Source organism: Zingiber officinale, chromosome 1A, assembly GCF_018446385.1.
Source record: "Zingiber officinale cultivar Zhangliang chromosome 1A, Zo_v1.1, whole genome shotgun sequence".
Taxonomy (NCBI): domain Eukaryota; kingdom Viridiplantae; phylum Streptophyta; class Magnoliopsida; order Zingiberales; family Zingiberaceae; genus Zingiber; species Zingiber officinale.
In genome coordinates, this window is record NC_055987.1 from 39,830,098 (window position 1) to 39,843,135 (window position 13,038).

Sequence of the window (13,038 nt, forward strand, 5' to 3'; positions counted from 1 at the left end):
GCAAGAAGATGGCCGACTTGATAGCACCGCTAAAGTATGAAGGAGGAAGCCTAGGGGACATCACATTTTGGATGATGAAGATAGAGGTCTTCTTCAACACGAATTGGGACACCATGATAGTGATCAAGGAGCCTTTCGAAGCCCCAAAAGATAAGAAGGGAAAAAAACTCCGACCACAGTGTTGGACGAAGGAGTAAACCTCACGATCAGAGGCAAATGATAAGGTAATCTTAATCAAGATTGAAATTTTGCCTTCTAACGTGATAAGTTGTGCATGTAGGTGAATACAAGAACTGCTACGAGTTATGGAGTAAGGTGAAGATGGTTCTATGGGAAGAACTTAAACCTACACAAGAAGAAGAAGAATCCAAGGAGATAAGTTGAATTGCTCAAGTTAAGGAGGAGCAAACAGAAGTTGAGTCATGCTCAACATCTGAGGAGGAGAGGGAAGATGAAGTATCATCTACATCCTCAAGGATTGAAGAAGAATCCTAGACAAGTGAAGAGGATGAAGAAGAGGTCTTGGAAGAAGTCAACCTAGTAAGCACCTCCACTAAAGTGAAGTCAAAGGACCACATCACTTGCTTCGAGTGTAATGAGAAGAGATGCTACAAGAGTAGGTGTCCATTGGGTAAGAAGAAGGTAATTCTTAAACCCATTCAAGTTAATTTAAACACTAACACGGGTTATAAGAATGAAGAAGTCCAAAATAGGAGAATGTGCATCATGTGCTTCACGTGTAGGGAGAAGGTATACTACCACACTAAATGCCCCAAGAACAGAGAGATCAAGAAGCTAGCGTAATTAAAGAAATGGTAGAAGAAAAGAAGCAAAAGTCAAGGGAGAGCTTCAAGGGTAAGTGAGATATACCCTATCTTGAATTGTAATTCAAATATTTATTCTCCCGCATGCTAGAAATAATTGCTATTATTTACCAATGCATAACTTTGGTTTCAAATATCATGATAGGAGTAGGGTAAATGTCGATCATAACCCTAGGAAACTCATTCATGATAGCTCTAGAAAGGGTAGACCTAAGGAGAACCAAGGCATTAATCCCAAGAAGGGGAGACACATGCCTAGGAAGGGTAGGTCTAGGAATGTCCAAAGTGGACAAATCAACTCTAGGGTTAGGGACCTAGAAAGGGAAAATCAAGCTTTAAAGGCAAAGCTTGATCAATTGGAGAAAACCCTAGCTAGATTCATGGTTGGATCTAGAAGGTTAAGTATGATGTTGGATAGTCAAAGACCCAATAACGATAGATCGGGTTTAGGATACCGATCTAATGTCTCCAAGCTAAGAGAAAGTCTTATGCTAGGGTTGCATAAGACTTTCCCTTAGTCTTGGAGACATTAGATCGTTATCCTAAACCCATACAAATATCATGATAAGAAGAAATTAACTAAGGACAAGGTGTCCAAGGTTAAAAATGTTAGGTTTATAGGCCAAGTGTCACCGGAGGTGCACCGATATAGCTTACAATTGTGGATGAGTCATCTAGGGATGTGGCTAAGGCTAAGAGCTCTAGGGGGAGCTCAAAGGGTCAATTTAGGACCTATTACAAATGGATCTCAAGTGGATTTTACTTATAAGTCTAGAGGAGCCATGGAGTGTGCCAAATGATTTGGAGACGGACTTGAGTCTCAAACCTAGGGAATTGGCACACTGGGATGTGTTTCATGCTTAGAAATATGACATTAGGGTCATATTGCATGTTAATTAGTTTTGGATGTATAGATGTCATATAAACCGATGCTAGGGATTCATTATGGGTTGGTATGGGCAAATACATCAAGAGGAAGCCAAAACAAGGACTTTAGGTCAAGGTTTAATTGAACTATTTAGCTAGTTTGGATTTTATGTCAATCTTGGAATTGGTTGTAGATATATTTTGTAATGTATTTTTCCCAAGTAGACATGGGTAAAACATACCTCTCCACAAAATTTAGAAATTTTTGGAGGTTTGTGGAATTTCTGGTGCATTTTTGAAATCGGGCCAGAAATGTTGAAATAGGCTGAAATAGGGTACCAGTCGACTGGTGCATATACCAGTCGACTGGTAATAAATAGTATTTTTCAACCACATAATTCTTTTATAAGGTTGTGTCGAACGGATCAGTCAACTAGTACTTGGGGCAGTCGACTGATACCAGCCTGAAAGTATTTTTCAGAGCTGATTTTGACCGTGTCAACTCGTTCTGATGTATGAGATCCATGGGGGTTAAATACATGAGTTTAGAGTCAGTTTGAATGACAAGTTTTCAACAATTGGGATATTGTTGGAGGGCTTTTTGAATGTTAGGTAAAGGGGGAAAAGTAAGATTTAGTTGGGAAAACCTTTAGTCCCTTTGCATAGGGGGAGCCTTGTGATAGGTTCTTAAAAATTTTCTGTGGGAAAATCCTAGCTCGTTGGGGAGCTTAGTATTGGGTTTTTCGGGCCGTAAAAACCACTTTTTGCGTTGCGGAAACCCTGAAATTCCCATGCCATGGATCCGTGCGAAGAAATAAAATTTCATATACATATTTTCTAAGCCTAGATCTACTTTAGATCTACAAGATAAAGAGGTTACCCTTGATGCGAAGCCCTTCGCGTAATCCCGCTCGTCCAAGGTTCGCCGGATCTCGAGAGTATCAAAGTAGATACTCCTCTATGTGTATCCACACAAGAAGAGATGGAGAAAACCACACAAAAGGTGTGCTAGCACCTTTGATGGATTCGCCCAAAGAGGAGGAGAGGGAGAGAAGAAAGAGCTTGAGGAAGAAGATGGAGGTTACTCACCAAATGAAAAACTCCCAATAGAATTAAGTGGTCGGCCACATTGAAAAGAAGGCTTTTAAACCTCCATGGGATACCAAGAGTCACAACTCTTGGTCTCCCTCATGAGGTGGCACACACATGTGCTAGCCTTGATGACGTGGCACATCATTATTGGCCCACTTAATGCCAACTCACCAATGAGGTGGCAATGGTCAAGTCAAACTTGACCCTTCATCTTCCTCTCAAGTCAAGTCAAACTTGACCACTTCTCTCTCATAGTTGATCTAATCTAACCATTGGTTTAAGTCAATTTTAATTTAATGAATCTCTATTCATTGAATTAAATTTAATTAAATGAGTCTAAGTCCAAATTAGGCTTACTTAACATTTGAACCAAATTGAGTCCAACTCAATTAGCTCAATTTGGATTACTGTTAATCCAATTTGGTTCATCACATGAACCTAATCCTTTAGGTTCATCAAATGAACCGAATCTCCATCTAATTGTCCTTTGTGTGTAACCCTATAGGTTCTTATAATGTTGGCAATGCTCCTAAACCCATTTAGAAGCATAAGTAATGACCAGTATCTAGCAACACATCATTAATACCCAGGTTATAAGAATGTTGAGATCCAACATCACCTTGTGACTACTAATTGTGACTCTTCACAATATATGACAAATGTCCTTCTATCCTTGACATCTAGATTGATCAATGTGAGGCATAGACCATGGCATCCTCTAATCAATCTAAATCTTGAATCCCAAGTAGACTCACTCAATCAAATGAGCTCAACATCTCATATTGACTCATTTGGGCATAGACATGCACTTAGTGGTCTCACTCTATCAAGAATATCGATGTCACTCCCGTCATATAGGAGGGATAGATCTCATCTACATCACTCACATCCCTCCGCATAATTTGTTACATACCCAGTAATCGCCTTTATAGTCCACCTAGTTATGGGTGACGTTTGACAATGCCAAAGTACGTAACTCCTTATGTAGGAAACCATGGTGACTTTAGGTCCAAGGACTAGTAGTCATACTAATAGCCACATGAGAAAGTATATGACACTCATATAACGATCCATGATACTTTCTCATAGCGGGTCATTCAGTATACATTCTCCAATGCATACCCATGTGTCAACTTGATATCTCCATATCCATGACTTGTGAGATCAAGTCATCGAGTTGACCTACATGCTAGTCTCGTCGCATTAACATTGTCCTTGAATGCTAATACTTGACTAGAAATGATTAAGAGTAGTGTTCCCTATATCATCTCACTATCGATTCAACCAATCGATTGATATAGGTAAGAACCTTCTACTCAAGGATGCTATTATACTTAGTTATTTAACACCAATACAAGTAAGTATAATAACCAAAAACAAATGCCTTTATTTATATACAAGAATATGATACAACGAGTCCATACTACAATCATCAAATGATTGGCTCTAGGGCTCTAACTAACACTTAGGTGTAGGGAGAGCCTTGTGATAGGTTCTAATGCATGTTTTGCATTTTGTTTTGGTGGTGTAAGTTCAAGTGTGTAGCCTTGGTAACGTAAGTCCATTCGGCGGTGTAAGTCCAAGTGTGTATCCTTGGCAATGTAAGTCCATTTGTTTTTAGCATATTGTTTTGTTATTATATTTTCACTAACTTAAACGTATTTCCAAACATCAAAAAGGGGGAGATTGTTGGATCAATCCTAATGGTCCGTGCGATCATGTGTTTTGGTGTTTGGGCAAAAGATTTAAGTTAGGATTACCCTTGTTATTTGATATGTGTATTTGAGTTGTGAAGGTTTGTTGGATACACATATGACTCAGGTTAATGACTTTGGGTCCGATGAAGGATGAAGCATCCGAGGGACCGTGAACAAGGCAGCAAGGACAAGGGCCGAGGGAAGCGACTACAAGGTATACACGAAGGGATGACATTAGGGATGAGTCGCGGGCTTAGATGCATCCGAGGGACGAGAGTCAATGGAAGTAGGCTTGAAAGCTAGAAGTCAAAGCTACGAAGAAGAGTCAAGTGGTAGTGAGGGTCCGAGTGCTGAGAGAAATGTACTCGGGATGAGAAACTATAGGTTTAGGGTTGTTCCAGTCGACTGGTACTGGGATCAGTCGATTGTGGGTGAGCACAGAGAGCTTTTGTGCCTGAAACGACAGGGATCAGTCGACTGGTAGAAAGCCGTTGGGCTTGCACTAGTCGACTCGTGCAAGGACTAGTCGACTGGTAATGGTAAAACAGTAAGGCTATTTTCTTCCAAGCTCTATAAGAAGGAGATTACGATGGCCGGCCAAGGTGACGAAATTGGACTTGGTTAAAGTCTAATTAGTAGTCACTAAGTGCTCAAGGTTTCCTTTGTGTCCAAGTGTTCTTGGTGAGTATTGTGGTGAGGTTTCTCCACCCACAAAGAGGTTTGAGCTAGCCGGAGTTTTCGAGGACTAATCCACCGATGAATTAAGGGATCGTCCACCTTATGGACAGTCGTGGAGTAGGAGCAAGTTATCTCTGAACCACGTAAATGAACGTGTTAGCGGTTTGTGCTTTCCTTATTATCTTTAGCTTGCTTGTTTTGTATTATTCCGCTGCGCAAACTAACAAGTGTAGGAAGCTATCGATTTGGGGGCGCCGTCCATTCAACCCCTTCTAGTCGGCCACAAGATCCCCAACATAGTCATTTTTCAATTTTTCTATTTGTGTTTTCAATTTTTTATTTTCAATTTTCAAATCATCAAAATCTTATAGTCTGTATGCATTTACTAAGGTTAATTTTAGCTTTGCATTTTTTTTTTCTGATTTAAACATATTTCTAGCAAGCATTTTAATAAACTCAAATAACTCTACAGGAGATCAGGAATGTACCTTACTTATTGTAATGACTTCGTTATCTGATGCTCCTCCTTCATTGTTGCTTTCTTCAAAAGACTCTCTCTTCATTGATGCTCATTTCTGAGGTACTTTCTTCACCCTTCTGATTGTCCACCATTAGTGTCAGTCTGACATAGGCCTCGATCTCAGAATTGGAGGACGACAATTTATCCCACGTAGCTTTTAAGTTCTTGTGCTTCATTCATCTTGGCTCTTTGTCTTTTTTTTCTTTTTCCTTCTTCTTTAGTTCAAAGTAGTCATCCTTGATATGCCCTTCTTCTTGGTAATTATAGCATCGTACCTTCCTTTTGTTCTGCACGTGTTTCCTAGCCTGTAGCTTGTTGAATTTGTTAGATTTGAGATATTTACTAAAGTTTCTTACCATTAAGGTTGTTTCATCTTTGTCGATAGAGGCTTCGGAGTCTGGTTCGTCCATTTTTGCCCTTAGGTCAATGTTTTGATTTAGCTCCTTAGTTCTACACATCTAGATTCATGAAGTTATAAAGTATAAAATATACTTTCTAATGAACTTATCTCTAGATCCATAGAAATGTAGAAGGAGTCGATTATTGAGGACCATTCGGGTGTTCTTAGAAAAACATTCAATGCATACCTTTGTGAATCTCAGTTGGTTACCATATTCTCTAAGATTTGTGAGTCCGGTGATGAACTCATTTAGTTTGGCATGCATTTGAGCAACAGACTCTCTTTCTTTTAGACAGACGTTGATGAGTTAGTTCTAGAGCAAATCTAGTCATGCGAGTTTCGCTTCCGAGGTTCCTTCATACAACTCTAGAAACATCTTCCAGAGTTTTTTTGCAAGTCGTAGGCGCCGACTCTGTTGACTTCCTCTAGTGGTAGCACGCTTAGGAGGTAGAATTCTACTGGTTTGTTCCCTACAAAATCAACTTGTTCCTTTTTGGTCCATAGGTATTCTTCTTTTTAATCTCCTTGCTGATCTTTAGGTGCTACAAAACTATACTTCATTATTAAAAGAATTTTGAAATAAGTTTTGAAAAATGTCACCATCTGACGTTTTCAGAGTGTGAACTGTCACTCAAACTTAGGTGGATAGATGCTTGGTTTGATCATCATTTTATTACTTCAGTCGGTGGTTAGTCATTCTAAGGTGGTTGGACTCTGATACTACTTATTGGTTCAGCGGAGACCGACAAGAGGGGGTGAATTGCTTGAGAAAAATAATTCTTTTCTCGATCTTTGAACTTGATTAGTTAAGCACAATTAATTAAAATAAACAATAACATAAAAAAAAGAAAAGAATCTATAATATTTACTTAGTTACAACCTATGCGGTTGTTCATCTAAGGCATTGAGAGAGCTCCATTAGAAATCTCCTTTGTTGAAGGCGGAGAATCTTCTTATACTCTTTGAAAGCTTAGAGAAAGACTAGGAATGAGTTACAGAAGTTGTTGTTCAGTTGTTATTTATTTCCTACTCTAAGGGGTTTTTTATAACCTCCTAGGATGATGTTACCATTAGTTTTCGTTGCTCAGAGGTGTCTCCAAGGAGGTCCAAGGTGCCTCCAAGAAGATAAGTTTTATTCACTAAAGATAAAGTTTTATCTTCAACTAACGGTTATTGAAGGCGCCTCCAACACGATTGACGGCGCTTGAGGGTGCCTCCAGAAGGGTTGGAGACTCCTTCCATACAAAAGCACAAGGGCGCCTCCAACCTTGTTGGAGCTAGTTCCACAAGGCAGATCAGCCTCCAAGCTTATCTTCCTCATGTGGGTGATACTTCGGTTATTCGGAGTTGATCTCACCGGAACCCAACTCCAATCTTCTCCTCGAGCAGATTTCCTCCCCGATTTCTCGTCCCTTGGATATGCCAAGCGTGTCATCCTTGTCCGTCAATATATTCTTCCACAGCTTTTCCTCCCTCGGATGCATCGAGCTTGTTGACTCGCTTCCCGTGCCATCCTTCTCGTCCACTACGTCTTCCGCTTGACTTGTGTTCCTAAGTTCTTGCATACTCAGACACAAGGATTAAACTCAACAGAACCTAACTTAACCCGGTTGACCACATCAAAATCAACCTGGGTACTTACAACGAGTGCATGAGCAGTGAAGGCACATAGGTTCGACTAGTTGTTGGGTCGACCATCTATATATTGAGTCGCACCCTGAGAGTGGAAAGCTAGGTCCCCTAGACCCAGTCGAATATATGCTCGGGCAGCCTTGCGATATGCCTATCTTCTCTTAAACTCGAGCGGCTCATGGATGATCTGATATACACTAAGTGTCTCGGCTCAGGAGAGAAACACTAGGTCCCTTGGGTCTGACTAGCTCATGGGTCGGTTGCTTTCCTATTGAAGGTCTTAGCGTTAGATGAGGAGCAAAGTCCTATTTAGAGCTGTTAATTTAAATTGGGCTTGTGGGGTTGGCCCGCCCTGCTAAATAATTTGATCATGTTAGGTTGGAATTTTATCAATCCAAACTCATCACATGTCGACCCGCCTAGGCTCGCGACCCGCACGGGTCGACTCACGACGAGTTTGAGTTGGTCTGCAGTTTGAGAAATATATGTAAGCCTGATTTTATATCAATTTATTATATTTCTTTATTATAATTTTAAAATAAAAATAGTACTTTTCATCAAATATGTAAACTCAATTGTGTTTATTTGTATTTAAAATATATGTTTCTGGATACATTTGATTGATGAAACTTTTTTGAAGTAAAACGTTGAAAATATAAAACATTTTTTTTATTTTTGATGGGCTTGCGGGTTGACCCACCTAACCTGCAACCTACCTTGGATTGGGTTGGAGATTTCTCAGCCCACCAAGATGGCGGATCGATTCAGCCCGCCCTGCCCCGCCAAATGGCTAGCCCGCCATGCTACAGGTTGTCTCATCTGATATCTCTAGTCCTGTTGAGAGTGACATGTTGACTACCACTTTCACATAACTTTAACTATCACCTCATATTGACTTTGATCATCATGTCATACTCAGATCCGCTCGCAACATCCCATATAAACTATATTTATTTAGCTTTTTTGTTTTATTAAAACCCGTAAAATAAAAAAAACTAATTACCTTTTTCAACTCTTATTAATAAGAAAAACACTAATTAATAAATTATCATATTTTATCCCTTGTTTTCACTGATAATGTAATAGTTTGTTTTTTGTTTTCTTACAAATGTTAAAACAAATTGTACAGTATGTATTTAATAAAAAAAAATTAGAAAATAAATAAGCTCACGAGTGTTGACAAGTCTATATAAGCGTTCTCATCTCATCTTAACAAACCACACTTATCTTCATCATCGATCAGCTACGCTTAACTGATCCAACGATGTTGAAGCAAGCAGTTCTTCAACCGTCCCTCTCCTTCCCGCGCCACCCCTCCCTCCTCGGCGCCCTCCCCGGCGCCGGAGCCTCCAGCGTCGTAGCCTTCAGCCAACAACGGCAATGGCGGTGCCAGCGGCGCCAGAATAACAGAAACAATAACAACAAGGTGCGGTGCGCCGCCGCGGCCAATGAGTCCGCGTCCTCGTTGTCGGGGCAGCCAACCTTCATGGCCAAGTCGAGGCGGCCGGAGACGGTGAAGGCTGCGGTCACCGTCCTACCGACGGTCAGGGGAGCGTTTGCGCACTTAGAGCCGACGCAGGGTGTCGACGATTTTAAGGATTTGCTCGGGCTGACTCTCCATCTCGAGCTCGTTAGTGCTGACCTTGAACGTACGTGATTGACTCACCGATCCATTAATTCGACATTAATGATCATGTGCAATGCTGTTGATGATGACGATGTTGTTTGGCTTTAATTAACAGAAACAGGATTGGAGAAGAAGACGGTGGAGGCTTTCGCCCACGTTGCCAAGAAAGGAATCGGTAGCATCACATACGAAGCAAGTTTTAGCGTTCCGTCAAATTTTGGAGAGATCGGAGCGGTCGTCGTCCGGAATGAGCACCACAACGAGCTGTTTCTCAATGACATCGTTCTCACGATCGACGGCGATGATTCCGCCCCTCTTTTGTTCGATTGCAAGTCGTGGTTGCACTCCAAGTTCAACAGAGTCTTCTTCATCAGCAACAAGGTAAATAAAGATTAATCAAACAAAGAATGTTTTTTTTCCCCGTAGATTTTTCGTTGATTAATTTAGTGATTTTGTGGTTTGCAGTCTTACCTTCCATCGGATACGCCGGCGGGTCTGGTGCGCCTGCGGCAGCGGGAGCTGGAGATTCTGCGCGGCGACGGCACTGGCGAGCGGAAGAAGTACGAGAGGATCTACGACTACGACGTCTACAATGACCTGGGAAACCCGGACAGCAACCCCGAGCTGGCTCGGCCCGTCCTCGGTGGCTCCGACGAGTTCCCCTACCCGCGCCGGTGCCGCACCGGCCGGCCGCCAACTCGCTCAGGCATTTCATCGAACATTTCCCACTCTCGCTTTTCATCGATCACTAAAGCTTGATGGTCCACTGAAGAAGATTTGGTCGTCGTTTCAGATCCTAAATCGGAGCAGAGGAACCTGACCGTGTACGTGCCGAGGGACGAGAGCTTCTCCGAGGTGAAGCAGGTGACGTTCGGGGCGAAGACGTTGCGGTCGGTGATACACGGCCTGCTGCCGTCGGTGGCGACGGCGCTCGTGGACTCGCGGATGGGCTTCCCTTACTTCACCGCTATCGACGCGCTCTTCAACGAGGGCTTGCCGGTGCCACTCCAAGATTCCACGCACTCCTTCCGCACCATTGTTCCCCGGCTCGTGAAGACGATCACTGCCGGCGCGCAGAATGTCCTCCAGTTCGAACTGCCTGAAATGATCGACAGTAAGAATATTCATATATATATATATATATATATATATATATATATTCCTTTAATAGTTACTTATTTACTTTGATTATTTAACAGGAGATAAGTTTTCCTGGTTTAGAGATGAAGAATTTTCCCGGCAGACTTTGGCCGGCTTCAATCCTTTCAGCATTCAACTAGTCACAGTAATTAATCAAATTTTCTCGATTCAGATTTATTGACCTTTTAATAATCCCCAAAAGACATAAAATGGAACTTTTTACAGGAATTTCCATTGGTAAGCAAGCTCGATCCAAGCATTTACGGTCCGCCGGAGTCGCTGATCACGGCGGAGCTCATTGAAAGAGAAATTAAAGGAGTCATGACCGTCGATGAGGTCAGTCGCAATCACTCTTCTCGTCTTGTCCAGTTGATTAGTTCGAAATCATCAAAATTTAATCTTTGTTTTTTCATCTTATTTTTTGTTTGATCGATCATGCAGGCGCTGCATCAGAAGAAGCTCTTCATTTTGGACTACCATGACCTACTGCTTCCGTTCGTGCACAAGGTCCGAGAACTGGAGGACACGACGCTGTACGCCTCCCGGACGCTGTTCTTCCTCACGCCGGAGAGCACCCTGCGGCCGATCGCCATCGAGCTCACGAGGCCGGCTTCGCCGAAGCAGCCACAGTGGCGGCAAGTGTTCGAACCCTGCTGGAACGCCACCGGCGCCTGGCTCTGGCGTCTCGCCAAGGCGCACGTCGCGGCCCACGACTCCGTCTACCACCAGCTCGTCTCCCACTGGTACTGCTTGCATATTCCGGCGAAATTTACGGTTTGATATTCTAAAGTGTTTGAGATTCTGAAGTTCTTACCTTTGCGCAAGGCTTCGTACTCACTGCTGCGTGGAGCCGTACATCATCGCCGCCAACCGGCAGCTGAGCCAGATGCATCCGATCTACCGTTTGATGCACCCCTACTTCCGCTACACCATGGAGATCAATGCCCTCGCACGCTCGTCCCTCATCAACGCGAACGGCATTATCGAGGGGACCTTCTCGCCGAGGAAGTACTCCCTTGAGCTCAGCTCCGCCGCCTACGACAAGCTGTGGCGCTTCGACATGGAGGCTTTGCCCGCCGACCTCATCCGAAGGTTCGAATTTCAAATTTTCCTCCAAAATTTCAGTTTTTAGATCATTGTGATTAGAAGATGAGATTTTGATTCAACAGGGGGATGGCGGTGGAAGACCCAGAGGCAGAGCACGGCCTCCGGCTCACCATCGACGACTACCCCTACGCCCAGGACGGCCTCCTGATCTGGTCCGCCATCGAGCAGTGGGTGGCCGATTATGTGGGCCACTACTACCCCTCGCCGGCAGATGTTGCCGCGGACTCCGAGCTCCAATCGTGGTGGACGGAGGTGCGCACCAAGGGCCACGCCGTTAAGCAGCACGAGCCGTGGTGGCCGACGTTGAACACGCTGGCAGATCTCGTCCGTATCCTGACCACCATCATTTGGGTGGCCTCCTGTCATCACGCCGCCGTCAACTTCGGGCAGTACCATTTCGGCGGGTACTTCCCCAACCGCCCCTCCAACACGCGCGCCAACATGCCGGTGGAGGACGCCAATGAGGACGACCTGGCGGCGTTCCGGGCAAAACCGGAGGCGGCTTAGCTGCGGAGCTTCCCGTCGAAGCTCCAAGCGACGCAGGTGATGTCGATCCTGGATGTGTTGTCGGCACACTCGCCAGAAGAGGAGTACTTGGGAAAGGATGCGGAGGCTGCGTGGACGAAGATCCCGGTGGTGTACGCGGCCTTTGAGCGCTTCAACGGCCGGCTGAGGGAGATTGAAGGGATCATCAACGCGAGGAACGCTGACCCCAATCTGATGAACCGGTGCGGAGCCAGAATCGTGCCGTACCAGCTCCTGAAGCCGTTCTCCGATCCGGGGGTCACCGGAATGGGCGTGCCCAATAGCATCTCCATTTGAAGCATCGCCCTTTGTTCCTGAAGCCGTTTTCCGTTGATGGTTTGTGCTTCCAATCTGATTTGTTTTTCCTTTGTTTTTCCGTTGATGGTTTGAGCTTCCAATCTTGTTTCCAATAATGTAAAATATAATCGCCGTGGCCACCGCCGCCGCCGCCAATATATATATCGGGTGTAAAATGTGTGTCTCATTCCATATAAAATAAAGTTTTACCAAAATATTCATAATAACAGTTAATTTCTTAATATATATCTTGATCGAATGTGATCCTATGGATATTTTTCATCGGTCACCTAGTAAATAAATAAATGTATATATGTGTAAGCCCAACATCCTTTGGTTATGCCTCCTATTTGGATGAAAAATTCCTGCAAATACGCCATAGTTGAGGTTCGAACCATGGGTGTCTTATGACAATTTGGAGGTCCTACCGCAGTACCATGACTCTGAGGACAAAAAAAATGATAATTCCAGCTAGCCTCATTGTCACGCCCCAGAGGAGTCCCTGCCCGGCAAACGAACAACATCTCCCCTATAATTGTGACCATATGAAGCATAAATACATTGCCACATGGCTACTCACAAGCAACATCAGCCCATACGACCAAATATAAACACAACCACGTAGTTTATAA

The 13,038-nt window shown here is 43.5% G+C and overlaps 1 pseudogene; it reads left to right on the plus strand.

The window, feature by feature from the left end:
• The first annotated feature begins 8,935 nt into the window (after positions 1–8,935).
• Positions 8,936–12,604, plus strand: LOC122023528 (annotated as a pseudogene).
• Positions 12,605–13,038: the final 434 nt, after the last annotated feature.